Raw genomic sequence first — 17,041 nt, 5'->3', positions numbered from 1 at the left:
AAGTTTGATATGGAGTCACTTGGGCTGCTGGACGAGAGATCCATAGGTGCACCCTGACTCGAGGACAGGATTAGTGAAAAGCTTGGTGTGAAGTAAGAATCACAGTGATAAGAACAAGCAAAAACGGGCTGAAAAAGGACAGGAGCTGATGGATGGGAAAATCTATCACCTGAAACAATGTTTTCCAAAATGCAGCTAACAAATCCTTTGCTGCAGCATATAAATGAAGAGAGGTTTTTGTCAAATAAGTTAAAAATTTAACAAGGATGTTTTGATTCTATATTGCTAGTAACAAGCCATCCCAAAACTTAGTGGCTTAAGACAACGGTTTATTGAACCTCATGATTCTGTGAGTCAGGGCTCTGTGGAACAACATGTCTGCTCCACAGGTCAACTGGGGTCATTTGGTGAGAAGCATCTGGTGGCTGGACTGGAGTGGAGGGGCAAAGACTGGTTCCCTCACATGCCTAGTGTCTTGGCAGGGACAGTCAGAAGGTCAGTGCCAGCCCTGCCCTTCCCCTTTTATGTAATCTCGAGCCTTTTCCTGTGCTATCTTCACCAAGTTATAGTCCGTTTTCTTACAAGGTGGCTCTGGGTTCCAAGAGCAGGTGTTTCCAGGGGCGCCTGGGTGGCTCAGTCGTTGAGCGTCTGCCTTCGGCTCAGGTCATGATCTCAGGGTCCTGGGATCGAGCCCCGCATCGGGCTCCCCGCTTGGCGGGGAGCCTGCTTCTCTCTCTCCCACTCCCCCTACTTGTGTTCCCTCTCTCGCTGTATCTCTCTGTCAAATAAATAAAATCTTTAAAAAAAAAAAAAAAAAAAAAGAGCAGGTGTTTCCAGAGAACCAAGTGGAATCTACAGGGTTTCTCATGGCTGAGACCTGGAAGTCTCAAAACATTCCGTTTTAACACAACTAATTAGAAATCCCACCATGTGTGAACTGGCCACACTTAAAGATCTTTTCTTGATTCTTCCAAAAGTTGATACCCCATACAATATGCCATTTTTTGTAGTTTGGCTAATCAGCCTTTTAAAGTTAATTTTTCTTGCTAACATGTCATTTCTACACACATAAAAATGGAGGTTTTCGTTTCAGAAACAACACTGTTTAGAATTGCAAAGGCATAACAGTTAACAATTACGTGGAAATCATTACCCTTTATATTTATTTTTGTATAAAACAAGCAAGCTACAGACAATAAGTCACACAGTCTTGTAATTAACTTTGTGTACCAGCCCTGACTGGGGAATCTCCTTGGTTGGGTGGGGAAGATGATATTTATTGTTATTTGTTTTGATTTTGTTTTCACAATCTGCACGCCTGTCCCTAAAATAACATTTCAGCATGTCTAAAAATTGTTGCCATTCTATGGACCACAAGTGCCTGACTTAAGAAGGCCCAAAGTTTAATGTTGTAAAGAAAGGCTTTAGTATCAATCGTCCATGTGGAGTTGAACACATAATAAATCTTTTTTTTCCAAAACATATTAAGCCAGATGTATATAATAGCATAATAAATTGTTCAATCACTTACAAGTCATTTCACGAACAAGTAAAACCTTTCTACCTTACCTTAAAAGGATGAGGACTCAGAAAATGTGTCGTTTAAGAGATACAAATAGCATCTAATACAACTCTATTTAATGTAATGGTCAAGTTCAAATTCCTTTAAAATGATGGACCTTGCTTCCAATCCTACCAGTTCTTCTGCCATTGGTCCTACGAGGGGCCAGTCAGATTATGGATGAATCAGTATATAAATGCATCAACCAAGATTATAAAAGCTGTGCACTGCTGAAAATGGATCAGGAGCTTTTAGAAAGGACTCTTGTGTATTATATCTTTCTCCTAGTGAAAGAACAAAAACATTTAATATTGGATTAAAGTGTTTCTGGAGCCCATTATTTTATGCCTATAATCCAATAAAGATAGATTCCTAACACTTTTTTTTTTCTTTAATTTCAGCATTGACTAGTCTCCAGTATGTGAGCTCAGTGACAGAATTTGACATGAAACCCAGGCCTGTTACTGAAGGTGTTTTTGTTTGTTTGTTTGTTTGTTTTTAACTTTAGGATCATAAAAAGAAACAAAAATCTCCCAACGAAGTTTCTTTTCTGGTTGTCCTATTTTCCTGAAAATAATCCTCCTCTCAAAGTACTTTTCCTCTGATCTTCCATTTATCCTTTTTTCGGTTAAATCTATATTGTATAAGAAGCTTAAATTTCTTGAACCAAATAACACTTTAATAACCTGATTAAATCTGAGGTCTACTTAATAAATGCACACTCACACAAAATAGTATGTACAATTTCTAGAGAATTCATGGACTTCCAATTGCTCAACAAGTAATTCCAATGTAACAGAAAGAAAAATACATATGTTCTAAATGACAATTTTCTAATAAACAACTTGCAAGTGAAAATTTTGATCCTAAGTTTAGAGCATATTTAGTACACATTGGTAATTTTTAAAAACATATGTACTGATCACTTATGTAATGTGGTCTGTAATAATATTGGAGTATGTTAGCAAATAACAGAGTTCCAGGATTCAAGGACATAAAGCCAGGGAGATGCATATGTAGGTGACAGAGAAATCATATTGTAGTAGAATTGTTTCTATAATACAGTTAAAAACTGTCATTTGGGACACCTGGATGGCTCAGTGGGTTAAGCATCTGCCTTCGGCTCAGGTCATGATCTCAGTGTCTTGGGATTGAGTCCTGCATTGGACTCCTTGCTCAGCGGGGAGCCTACTTCTCCCTCTGCCCGCTGCTCCCCCTGCTTGTGCTCTCTCTCTGTCAAATAAATAAATAAAATCTTAAAAAAAAAAGTGTCATTCATGCAATATAATCGCCAAGAAAAGAGCTAGACTCCTGAAGCGCATTGATAGAACTCTATACATAGTGATCCTCTTCCTCCTCTGCATGTTGCAGACGCTGTTAATGCTAACATCCCTTCCATCCTCCTTCCTGTCTCCATATTAACCATGGTGGGGCAAATGGTCAGGGAGAAACTGGGTCCTTGAGCAGTTTAACCAATGCCAACAGTCAACCGTCTGTGAAATTCTTGTTCAATGGGAACTTTTTTAAGGTTTTAAGTCCTTACTGGATTTTCTTTTTCTTGCAGATGAAAGCGTTTTTACTTGATTCGAGTTTTCATTTTAATCCTGGAAATCCTAATTTAGGAATTATATCAGCAGACTGAAACTCCATTACGGAAAGAAATGGGAAAGATGAATAAACTTAAAACTATGTTTTATTTTGTATGATGAAAAAAAGTTGGAAAGGGGCTTTAGAACAACATAGTAGATGTTTTCATATGGTTTACAGGCTAATAATGGGGAGGAAAAATTATGAGTATTTTATATAACCAAGAGGGTAGATTTAAAACCAGTGAGTTGGTCAAAATAAGGACCAGTGTAGAAAAACATCTCTACCATTCTTACACCCTAATTTTTCTTCCAAAAACAGTTGATTCAGAAGTACCATAACTGTGAAGGTTCATTTTTACCTCTCCCCTCCCCCCATGAAAGTGTTCTAAAAGTGTCAATGAATGCTGTGTGGGTGTATTATTTTTAAGTATGTTTAATAAATATTTGTCTTAATCTCTTTCATCCTATAGATTGTTGTACACTTCTTGCATTCATTCATTATGCAATGTTGCCCATTGTGAAAGCTTAGTTTTATTTTTTCCCAAGTACAGTGGTTCTCATTCAGGGAAAATTTTGCCCCCCATAGGATATTTGGCAATATTTGGAGATATTTTTGATTGTCACAATGTGGGGAGGGGAGATGCTACTGGTTTCTAATGAATAGAATCAAGGGATGCTGCAATGTACAGGAGAGGCCCCCACCCCATGACAAAGAATTATCCCATCCAAAATGTCAGTAGTGTCGGTGTTGAAAAACACTGCTTTAGGGACGCCTGGGTGGCTCAGTTGGTTAAGCAATTGCCTTCGGCTCAGGTCATGACCCTGGAGTTCCAGGATCGAGTCCCACATCAGTCTCCCTGCTCAGCGGAGAGTCTGCTTCTCCCTCTGATGCTTCCCCCTCTCATGCTCTCTCTCTCCCATTCTCTCTCTCTCAAATGAATAAATAAAATCTTAAAAAAAAAACAAAAACACTGCTTTAGTGGATCCCTCCCATCTCACTCTGCCTGTGTGATCCACATTCTCAGGGGACTACTCCTTACCTTTTAAAGAGATGTGAGTCAACATGCCTGTGACTCTTTTCTCCTCGCTGCTATAGAAGTTGGAGAAGCAGGGGCTGGTCCCAGTGCTTCATTCTTGGAACATTGGCACTTGGTGTGTATTTCCTCACGTAAGAACCAAATAATCTCAGGTAGGTTAGGAGCCTGGGCATTGTCGGGACAATCAATGGATTATGCAGGTGAATATGGATGGCATAGACTGATGACAGACAATTGCTATAAATCACTGTTAGTCTTACTTCCAGCCACATGCAACTGATTGCAAGAAATGTACAGAAACCAGCCCTGGCCTGTCCATTTTAGAAAATTAGTCTTGTGCCCAAAGCCAGGTCTGCACATTTTCTGAATGAGCTAAGTGGAATATTTTCCATATAACCAAATGAAAAGAAGTGAGAAGAATGAAAGTTTTGTTCCTTCAAGGGTAATTTTACACAATATTTTATTTTAGGTGCAAATAGTATTTATTTTTAAATAGTAAGGACTATAAGTGAGCATGTTTTAGTTTCTAGGGAAGGTTCGAAGTATGAAAACTTTAGGAAATACAAAAACACGATAATACAACTGACAATCCCAAGTCAGTTTCGATGTGAGCCACTAACTATAGATCTTTGGGTTTTTTGGTTATTTGTTTAAGATTTTACTTATTTATTTGACACAGAGAGAGAGAGCACAGCAAACAAGCAGGGGCAGCAGCAGAGGGAGAGGGAGAAGGAGAAGCAGACTCCTCGCTGAGCAGGGAGCCCGACGTGGGGCTCCATCCCAGGACCCTGGGATCATGACCTGAGCTGAAGGCAGATGCTTAACAGACTGAGCCACCCATGGGGCCCCTAGATATTAGGGTTTTTTAAGAATGTTTTTTAAGAATGAAAGCTGTATAAAGGCTTGTATAGGAAGATTTATGCCAATATATATATATTCTCAAACTTGACTGTTTAGAACAGCCCTAATGCTATTATGATGGACTAAAGAGGGGAGAAAATGGGGTTTTGTTTTCTTTTTCTTTTTTTTTTAAACCACAATTTCCTAATTTTGAGAGGAAATCACCAGCAATACAAAAGCTGAAAATTTGGTCAAAACCAAAAAGAAACCAAAATACACAGTATCTTAAAGACGAAGAAGAATGTGAGACAGAGTGGGGGTGGGGCAGAGAGAAGGTCACAGGCATTATGGTTAAAAGCGGGTAAGATCAGGGGATCAGGGGTGGACACACTATGAAATTCTGCTTACATTTTCATGAGGCTATTATTCATTTTCAGATATATACAGTGTACTTGCCACTGGATTCCGTCAGCCAAACCAGAAAGATTCCTGAGGTTCTCGTTTATTCCTGCTGTCTAAAGCCATTACCTTCCACCTCCTAAAAGTCTCAACACCACAGCTTTCAAGTCAAGGCCAAAGACGCTACATCTCTAGAAGCGAGTGTACCATTTGAAAAATGATCGCGCTTTGATGTGCTTTGTTTTTCTCTCACAGAAACGATTTTCAACCATAAAGGCCAATCTTGGCTCAATTCACTACCTGATACACAGTGACTGGTATGCTCACACAAGTCATCAAAACTGAGCACCATCTCTAAAAACATATTACCTTGGTTCTGAGTCACTGCTCATGTGATATACATGGGGGTGACTAATTCTTTTTGTCAGTTCAAAGCCAAATGCTGGGGCGCCTGGGTGGCTCAGTTGTTAAGCGTCTGCCTTCGGCTCAGGTCATGATCCCGGGGTCCTGGGATCAAGCCCCACATCGGGATCCCTGCTCAGCGGGAAGCCTGCTTCTCACTCTCCCACTCCCCCTGCTTGTGTTCCCTCTCTCACTGTGTCTCTCTCTGTCAAATAAATAAAATCTTAAAAAAAAAAAAAAAGAACACTTAAAAAAAAAAAAAAAAAAGCCAAATGCTGGAAGCAGCATGTTTTCCTGGATGTTTAACTAAATCTTCTTGGCTAAGTTTACCAGGCTAGAGCTAAAAACTTCCAAAGCGCTGTTGCATTTAGAAACATAGTGGGTTCTCATTCGTGGGGATTCCACACTTTGAAGAGTATTTACAATCTATTCTTCACCCCAGAGAGCCTGGCTCTGGAATCTAGAAAATGATGGATTGTGGGTACTCAGAGCATTTAAATCCCAACCAACTTTTCCAGCCACACATCCGACTATCATATCTGATCATGCTACTCTGTGTATCATTATGTGTATTTGAATGGGAAGTTAAAAAGAGGTATATTATTAAGCATGCCTAGTGTGCTAATCCAGAAATCTTACTAACTTCGATAATCAGTAAACTTAATAAAGCTAGAATCCCGGTGTTTGGCCTACATTCTGTAACATTAAATACCAGTTTAGGAGCTATACCTGGATCCCTTCTAGCACCCCTGACCCTGGTGTCTATGCCTTATGCCTAGATCTCTGGTCCTGAAACATTCTTCCGCCTTGTCCCCATGGAAGCTTAGGTTTTGTTCATTCAACAAACCTGCTTCTGAATGTTCAATCTACAGCTCTCAGCAAGTTTTCAACCTCTCAGCCTTACTTGCCCTATCTGTGTAATGGGGAATTTGGCATGCCTATATAATGCATAGCACAGAGGAATAGCTCCATAAACATTGGTCGTTCTTCATTTCTCCTTCCTAGCGTACCCACTTTCTCATCATGGAGCTCTGCTTAAAATTGTCGATGTCTACCAAGTGCCAATTATTCAAAACAAAACTCCTAGTGCTGGCAGCCCAGGGCATATACAAGCCTAATTTTCCCACTTTTTCTCCCCCTTTGCCTTTTTCTGCACCATAAGGTCACTTTCACTCATCTAATAAGAGTTGGCCCTCCACCCGTGTCCTAGCATTCAAGGATCCCATCCCTTCTGTAGGGGAGGACTCGACCCCATCATTTTATTGCTGAAATTGTGCTCTTTTTCTTTTCTTTTTTTTTTTTTTAAAGATTTATTTATTTATCTGAGAGAGCGAGAAAGTACATGAGAGGGGGAGGGTTAGAGGGAGAAGCAGGCTCCTCGCCGAGCAGGGAGCCCGATGCGGAACTCGAACCAGGGACTCCAGGATCATGACCTGAGCTGAAGGCAGTCGCTCAACCAACTGAGCCACCCAGGCGCCCAATTGTGCTCTTTTTCGAAGGGCCAATTTAACTGTCACTTCCTCCGGGAAGCTAGGAGAACCTCACTCCAAATGCACTCTTCCAAATTTAGAGACTGAAATTCACCCCTTGCCTTTTAAAATCAGAAGTCAAATAAACCAAGAACATACCAAGAACTTATTTAAATTCACAGTAGAGTCAGCAAATGGAACAGAAAACAAATACGCCTGAAAAAAAAGAAACACCATTTGTTTCATTTTAGTTTAACCTTTTGTCACTCTAAAAGAAGAACCTGTGTTTACATTAATTCTCTATGTAGATGAAAGTTTTAGATCGTTGAGGGGTCTGGTATACATCCTGTTTGCAAACTAAGATTTCTTCATGAATAGAGAATAAAGTGTGCATACGCAGCCCTGAAACAGAAACCTTGCTTTGGGGCACTGTTATTAGTTTCAATCTTTATAATTGGCATCTCCGAAACGTTCCACTTTTCCAAAGTACAAAGCCAGGTTTCATAGTTCTCTCCTAACTTGTTTTCCTAATGCACTCCAATCAGTTTGATGCCAGTGAATTTCTGTTGTGTTTATTGTATTTTCTCTTCTCTCCACCCAGACCCTCAGATCCCACATTGTGAGCAAGGCTTTGAGTAACCAAAAGCTTATTAGCAAATTTTCCAGCAAATAGAATGTTTTGGAATTTTTTCCACCTTTGGTTGATGGGCTTACAACTGAAATAAACCAGTCATGTTTGTGCTAGACTTCTACTGGAACGTCGTTTCCACTCACACTTAATGAATGAATGACAGACTGAATATACCAACAAAATCAAGCCACAAGTGAAAATAGAGAAAGGCAGATAGACACTGAGTAAAACAGAAAGAATGTGGGAAGGAAAAGTTGGGAGGGAGAATGAATGTTCACTCTGGACTCCTGTAACAAAAACCTAAAAAATATAGTTTTCCCTACATTTAATATGAATATGTGAATGTCCGAGAGAACTAATTTAAGTAGCTAAACTCTTATTTTATTTTCATGTAGATCTATTCTGTAATCATGACATCAAAATATTGATAAATCTACCGATAACATAAATGTTAAAAGTCACAAAATGAGCATGAGATCACAATTAACTGAATTTAAATACTAACTAGACATATCCAGGTGAGTGGAGAGCCACATGATAACAAAGCCTTATCCAGAACGTCAAACAAAATGGAGGGGATCTAAACTTCCTTACTTCTGAAAAGTTTCCAACTCTCAACTACATTCACTCCCTTAGTATTGAGTCACACAATAAATCCTTTCGTTTAATTTTTTTCCATTTAATTTCTATGCATCTTTCTTATTACCTTTCAAAATGTACCAAAAGGTTAGCTTCGAACTAAGATGAATAATTTAATACCAATAGGAAAATGAGAAGGAAAAAACAAGAGCCACCAAAGAAATAACATCTTGTAAGTGGAAACACCTTAAAAATGGTCCCATTTCCATCCTCCAAATCATGGTTTCATATCTTGACTCAACCTACAACCATGTATTGTTAATTTCACTGAATTTTGTTTCAAGGATCTGAGAAGACCTGGTGATGATCAGCATGTACATCCTGATCCTAAGTCATGCTAACACCTAACAACTTCTAAATACCTCAAGATCCTTCTAAAACCTCCAGCTACTAGATAAATGATAATAATCCCTTATACATAAGACATTACCATGCATTGTTTTATAATTGCTTTCAAATATTGCATCATATTTTGACTGATTCCAGATGGGTGCTGACTCAATGCTTGCTTCATTGGATTAAAATATATAGAAATCATGTGAGAAACTCATGAGTATTATGGACCTGGGAATGAGAAGTCAAAGTCAATGTTAGGTTGGAGACAGTACTAGGTTTGTATGCTGCCAAATCAGAGCTAGGGGCCAAGCTTGGTGGAAGAGATGACACACGAGTGCCTCTGGAGTTAGTTTATTTACCTGAGAAAGAAAACACGTACACAGGGAGATGACTAGAAGCTGATGATGCCAAAACTAATTAGAAAATGTGTGGTCACCTGCCCTTTTGCATTTTTATGGAAGAGATTAATAATTCATGGCTAGAACTCAAATTACCTGCTAACGCTGTTAACAACATCCTTTCATCCACTGACTCAAAAGGATCAGGTACACATCTATGTCCTCAAACACCTCACATTTCCATGTCACTTCAGGATGTTCTTCTATGGCAAGCATGGTACCATGCCCAACCTCTCTCATTGTTCCCCACTCCATCACAAACACTGACCCAAACCAACACCTCTTCGAGCTTCAGGGATTCTGGAAGTACACAGGACTTCTGGTCCTCACTAGGAATTTGAACTGTCCCACTTTTGAAGCTCTGTGCTGCCTCTGTGATGTGTCAGTCTGATTTAGAGCAAGAGCAGACAGGACGTAAGAAGGGAGAGTAGATAAGGGGATCAAAGTGAGATTGTAACCAGAGTTGGAAGCGTTGGGTAGACATGACTATGAACAGAAAGGAGTCTCTTTAAAGTCCTGTTTGGGGGCAGAATATTATTTAAACTTCCAAAGAGAAACATTGAAGCTCATCTTTATATATTATATATTATATATATATTATATGCCAGGGGGCACTAAATGTTTACTTGTCTCTTTTGTGAGTGTTTATTTGCATGGCAAAATAATCCAAGAAAAGAGAGCAAAGAAGTTTGCGTTCAATACATGATTTTATGTGTGTGTATGCTGATAGTCTCATATTTTCTTGTCTTTTTGCTTCTTTGCTTTGGAATTTAATGCAAGAATATGATCCTAATATGCAAAATAAGATAAAGGAATGAAAATTTTACAGTAGTACTAATTCATTCTAAACATGAATTTTACTCTGAAACTTGTAAATGAGAAACAAAGAAACAAACACATTTCACTGCTTTTGGGGATTGGTTTGTTAAAAGGTTTTAGTCTTGTACGCCATCATCAAAATTGAAGTCATATGATTCAGACAGAGATATCTAAGAAATTCCATAATAAAATCTTCTAATACTACTTCCACTTAAGACCAGTGTGTATAACAAATGCAGATTATGAAAGTATACAATCACAAACTATTGTTTTGACATAGATGTAAATTTCCAAAAAGAGATTACAATTTTAGCAAAGGACTGTCCCTTCTGCCTGCGACCAAGTCATAGGAATCTGGGCACGCCTTCCCATCGTAAACAACAAGAAAATTGGAAAAAAAAATATGCAAAACCACTATTTTCAGGCATTGGACAGCTGGCAGTCTAGGACCATGCTAATGGAGAGAAGGGAAATGCGTGAGGTGAGCTGTGTGATCACCGCAACTTTCTTCCTGGAAGCACTTGCTCAGTTTCAAAGCAGGCAAGCAAGGCGTGGCAGTCCCACTGAGTTGATGAGGCAGGGATTAGAATTTGGAGATGAAGGGAGGTGGATTTGAAGGCAGAATACTGATGATGAGGAAGTTCAGAGAAATTGCTCTAGAAATCTGCATGGGACCCCTTGAGACCTTAACTGAACAGTAAGTAATGTGTGCAGAGGGTAAAACTAAACATGGCATAGAGTAAAATGCAGTAAGACAGGGCAGAGGTAAAAAGGCACAAGGGAACTAGAAACTGAATAAATCCCAAACTCCCACAGGGGTGGGAGACTATTTTGTCTGACCACTCCATCTGGAGAAACCTTGTTGAGTGCCTGAGGCATTCAATAGACACCCCAGGAAAGGTCTTTATGGTAGGGCTACTCCATGCTACCCCAAAGAAACTGAAAGATAAGCTCAAAGTAATCCACAGGTATCTTCATTTCCTGCCAAAATAGACTTCAAAACTCTTGGAATGAAGACTGCAAAATCCATACACTTAACACCGTAATATACGCAATGTCTGTAATCATAAAAAAATACCAAACAGGGGGCGCCTGGGTGGCTCAGATGGTTAAGCATCTGCCTTCAGCTCAGGTCATGATCCCAGGGTCCTGGGATCGGGCCCCGCATCAGGCTCCCAGCTTGGTGGGGAGCCTGTTCCTTCCTCTCCTTCTACTGCTCCCCCTGGTTGTGCTCTCTCACTCTGTCAAATAAATAAATAAAATCTTAAAAAAAAATACTGAATAAGAAAAGAAGGAGAAAAATGTAGCTCATAATCAGAAGAAAAGTTGGTTAATAGAAATAAACTGAGAAATGACAGATGATGGAATTAGCAGACAAGCATATTAACACATTTATCATAAATAGCTTCAAAGATTTAAATGAAAATAAAAACATAATGACAAAAGATATGCAAGATTTTTTTAAAATGTGATATAGTTGACAAACATAATATTTGAGAGGAAAAAGTAACAGGATGGACTTAATAGCAGATTAGAGACTGGACAGTGAAAGATTAATGAACTTGAAGACATAGCAGTGGGAATGCAAACTAAGTGCTAGGGAGAAAAAGGTTGAAAATAAATAAACAGAACCTCCATTACCTGTGGAACAACTTAACTGCCAGAAAAAAAGGAAGTTAAAAGGCAGATTAAAAGGAAAATAAAGAAAGAATGGTCAAAATTTCTCCATAAAGCTGCAATAATCAAGAAAGGGTGGTATTTCCAAATGCATAAACGTATCACTCAAGGGAATATGATAAAAATCTTAGAAATAGTTCCCCACATCTATGATCATTTGATTTTCAATGTATATGTTAAGGAAATACAATGTGGAAAGGAGTTTGTTCAACAAATGGTGGTAGAACAACTGGATATCTATGTAGCAAAAAAGAATGTCTACACTTACTACCATAGAGACAATTTTCTCAAAATGGATCATCAACCTAAATGTAAAATCTAAAGCTACAAACCTTCCAAAAGAAAACACAGGAAAAAGCCTTTAAGAACTTGATGAAGACAAGGATGTTTTAAGGTAGAAACAAATTGTTGTATACCTATATAATGGACTCAGCAACAGAAAGCAATGAACTTACATGATGCACACAAAAACACAGTTGAATGTCAAAAATATTCTCCTAAGTTTCAGAAGGTACATACCATACTGGTGCATGACACATGGACATACAGCCTATACTTGTCCTTCAGAAAAATCCACCAGTCTTCAGATGTGCTGCTTGTAAGATAAAGAAACAGAGATGGTAGGGAATCCATTCTAATGCTGGCTGCAACCACATATATTTTCCAGAGCCCCAGTAGAAGTGGTGGCATCCAGCAGTCTGACCTGGAAGTGAAGGTTGTATAAGCTGAGACACCATCTATGCCATTATTCTTGTCTGTGCCGTTATGGCTGTCTCCCAGCTTCCTTTGCTCATGACAATTTCCTAAGCCTTGTTCTAAGCCTTTCTGGCAATCCCATGAGTTATGCAACATCCATTCAATATTCTGTTCTTCTTGAAATGGTCCCTGTTCATTTTTGTTTGCTACTAAGAACTCTGATTTATACAAATTATGTCAAGTACCATGCATATAGTGATGATTTGAAACTCTATATCTGTAGTTTTGGTTCCATCTGCAGACACATTAACACCCCCTTGAAATCTCCCTTGGATACAAACTCAGCATCTATAAAACAGAAACAGAATTCTCAATCTCGGGGTGCCTGGGTGGCTCAGTCATTAAGCGTCTCCCTTCGGCTCAGGTCATGATCCCAGGGTCCTGGGATCGAGCCCCACATCGGGCTCCCTGCTCGGCGGGAAGCCTGCTTCTCCTTCTCCCACTCCCCCGCTGTGTTCCCTCTCTCACTGTGTCTCTCTGTGTCAAATAAATAAATAAAGTCTTTAAAAAAAATAGAATCCTCAATCTTCTCCTCCCCATGAAGTGGTAATTGGCCAAAGTATAGTATTTTCTTTCTATAGTACATCAATTTGCAGCAACCAAACAGCTCCATCTTTCTTTTCATTATCACAACTATCAAATTATACAGATGTCATCCAATCCAGTATACCCCTTTCTGTTTGTATCCCATCCCAATTCACCACAGGTAAAAGCATCAACAGAATACAACCAGTGGGCCAGAGGTTATCACCCCTTCACTTTATCACAAACAACAGGAACTCTGTTGCCATCTGGCCATTGCGTGATCCAATTCTTGACTCTCATTCTGAGTCAGCTTCCCAGAACCACTTCTAGTACCTAGGATTACTGGAATAGGGTTGGACTCCCCAGGAGCAAATACTGATATAAGGATATCTGAGAAAGTGATGCATTTCAAATACGTCTAGCAAGTAAGTGAAAGACTAAGGATGTGGGACCAGGAAAGGAAGGAGGACAAAAAACAGTGGGGTAGCACAAAACCCCACAGAGTGTAACTTAAGTTCAATAATTCAAAGACACCCTGCCCTCCATGTAGGTCTCACCTCAGAGTTGGCCCCTTAGGAACACAGTATTTATATTCCCTCATGCATCAGTCATTGGCTAAGAGCTGTTTCTAAGGAAAACAAAATTCGCACGCATTTCTCCTCTCTGTGCTTGCAGGCAAGGCTGGTTCCAGCAGCCTGGCACAAAGCCCACAGCTGTTTGTTTTTGTGCCTCTCCTAGTAGACTGTGGGTCACAGGAGGTTACAAGCCAGGTCATCCCGAACAGTGCTGTGTCAATGCCTAGCAGGGTGCAAAACAACCATGCCTTTTGCCGCCAGGTTGGCACAGGTCCGGGCCCCTAGAGTTGGGGTGTGGAAGTGGGAAGATAATACTTAGGAAGCAGCATTCTGAGGAGAGCCATGGGAAGGAAGTCATTTAGATCAGAATTAACAAGTGCATTGGGGAAGTGACAAGGAGAGTGAGCCTCTAAGACCAAGTTCAGAAATCTGCAAGAATCAACATATATTGGGACTGAAGCAGACAGAATTAAGAGATCCTGAGGGCATTACCGAATCCAAAATATAAGCAAAAAATATTTTTAATGCCATGATCATGGCTGTTGGCATAACTTAGCCTGGAGAATTAAGGGGATCAAGGAAGAAAGACACCTTGGAACACTAGGTAACTTTGCCTATCTGATAACAGTGCTAAGAAAAGACAAGATACTCTCCACGGAACTGGGAAATCGCATGGAAGAATCAGAGTCATTTCTCCTTAAACCAGTTATAAAATCAATTAAGGAAAAACAAACATATAGCCATCATTTTATGGGGAGAAAAAAAGGGAGAGATTATGCCTTTAAGTAATTTAGATGTCTTTGAGCCACTACCGAGTACAAGGCAAAGCTGGGCTGTCCGATAGAAATATAATGCAAGCCACAAAGTCATTTTAATTTTTTGGTAGTTGCATTAACAAAAAAGTATGAAGTAATGGGTAATATTATTATTAATAATATACATAATATGCTGTATTTAACCCAATATATGAAAAAGTTACCATCTTCACATACAGGCAATATAAAAATGTTAATGACATACTTTATATTCAGTTTTTAAGTTTAAAGAAATTAAAAATTCAATTAAATTGTAAATTGAAATCTTCTCACTAGCTATATTTCAAGTATTTGATGTGTAGCTAATGGCTACTACATTGGACAAAGTAGCATTAGAACAAAATATAATGACAATGTGAGACTATCTGAAAAACACTGAATTTAATGAATTTATCTATTGCTTATGTCAATGAAATTCTTACTCATCTTTCAGGAGGGCAAATTTTTAGAAAATTCACTTACTGAAAGCTTCTTAATGACAGATTATCAGTGAGGCTACTGCAAAAGCCAAAACAATCATCACTTACTGAAGAACATTCTGAGTTAAGCTGCTTTTATTTAGAATTTGGGGCGCTCTGAAATGATCCATGACTTCAACTTGACCTTTCCACTCAGTTTCCAGATGTGTTGCCATATAGGGATCATGTGCTCACTGTGATCAAACCATGAGAAGAATGTAGAGTTCTAAATTGTTCTGATGTAAGTATCACTGAAAATTTTGGTGTAAATTTCTGAGACTCCAAATAAATACTATCAGTATTATCCTACCCAAATTGAGACACAGCAACACAGAAAATGTAAACTCTAAAAATAAAGCCAAATATTAAAACTTTCTCTTTTCTTCCAAAGATTTATTTATCTGAGAGAGATTGTGGGGGGAAGGGGCAGAGGGAAAGAATCAGACTCCCCATTGAGCACAGAGCCCAACACAGGGCAGGGCTGGATCCTATGATCCATGAGATCATGACCTGAGTGAAACCAAGAGTGGGACACTCAACCAACTGAGCCACCCAGGTGCCCCTAAAGCTCTCTTATAATAACTTATTATGATCCCTTCTCCCACGTCCCTTCTCATTCCTCCTCCCACTCCCGGGGCAGGGAGGAGGGAATCATGCAAAATCAACTTATTGCACACTGGAACACAACTGGATTTGAAAACTTTTTGCAGTTGAGAATTTATTCTTATATTATAAAATCAAGGACACCTCCTATCCATGAAAAATGATCAGGAAATATAATCATGAATACAATGCAATTTTGTAGGCATTTCTCAGGGAACACGATTTTTTTATTTTGATAGATAGCTCAAAAATGGCTTCAGGTCCAGTAACTTCCATTTCAAACCTCTCTTGAAATAATCCTCCAAGTGAACAGATAGTCTCACAGTTTTGTTGCCAATAGTAGTCTAAATTAATTTAGTTTGAGGAATTTCTCCCAATTATCATACATGTTTCATCACTCTCGATAAATGATGACCTGAAAGGACAGTAGAGATCACTAAGGAAATTCTGGGAAAAACTTGACCAAGATTTTCTGGGTTTTCAACCCCAACATGCCCCTCCATATTCCATATCAGAAGCTATCTTGATTGCCACTTATGGGACAGTATCTTAACATTCACATCAATCGTACTCTCCCTCCCAGATTGAAAAGGAGCTCACAAGACAGAGAAGGATCTATCTTGGATTCCATTTGATTTCCACCTACCTTCTTGTCTCACCTGTATTATAAAGGAGTAGACTGTGCTAGACAAAGGACCTAGTGCAAAGTGGTTTAACCCTGCTATAACCATATTCCACATGAAATGGGTTAGAAAAGCAGTAGTACAATAATCAGTCATGGGGTACCTGGATGGCTCAGTTGGTTAAGCGTCTGCCTTCAGCTCAGGTCATGATCCCAGGGTCCTGGGATCAAGCCCAGCATCAGGCTCCCTGCTCAGTGGGAAACCAGCTTCTCCCTTTCTCTTTCCCCCTGCTTGTGCTCTCTCTCTCTCTGCCAAATAAATAAATAAAATCTTTAAAAAATAATAATAATCAATCAAGTATTCCGCTTAGGATAGCTTGGTGGTATCAAGAGCTGTCTTCATTAGAGCTCTCAGCTCTTTATTAGTGACACATACATAAAATTCATTAAATACATATTTACATGTACACATACATGCATATATGTGTATATCATATATCATCATACATACATGTATGTAGGCAAAAACACACAGGCACACACTTATCTAACTCTCTCCAAAATAATCAAATGCAAAAGCAACTGATAAAGTGAAATTTCCAGGACTTTCTGCATCCACTAGTACGTATACTTGAAGCTCCATGAAAGGCCACTTGTTTGTAATTCACGGATGGTAGCTGATTCCACAGTTGGGAGCTGATATTCAGATCCAGGCAGTTTGGATCACATCCTTGACCACAAGAGCAACATAAATATTCACATAAATATTCATCTTTGGAATTTGAGAGGCTCCCTCATCCAATTCACAAATCAATGTTTAATGTCAATATCATCCCTGACAGTGTATTAATAATTCTCCTAGCAGTAGGGATAGGAAAACATTTCTGAAG

The sequence above is a fragment of the Leptonychotes weddellii genome, chromosome 1 (genome assembly GCF_054177405.1).
Source record: "Leptonychotes weddellii isolate Sample4059 chromosome 1, ASM5417740v2, whole genome shotgun sequence".
In the NCBI taxonomy this organism is placed as follows: Eukaryota; Metazoa; Chordata; class Mammalia; order Carnivora; family Phocidae; genus Leptonychotes; species Leptonychotes weddellii.
The sequence above is the reverse complement of the archived record's forward strand: the minus strand, read 5'-3'. Positions refer to the sequence as shown.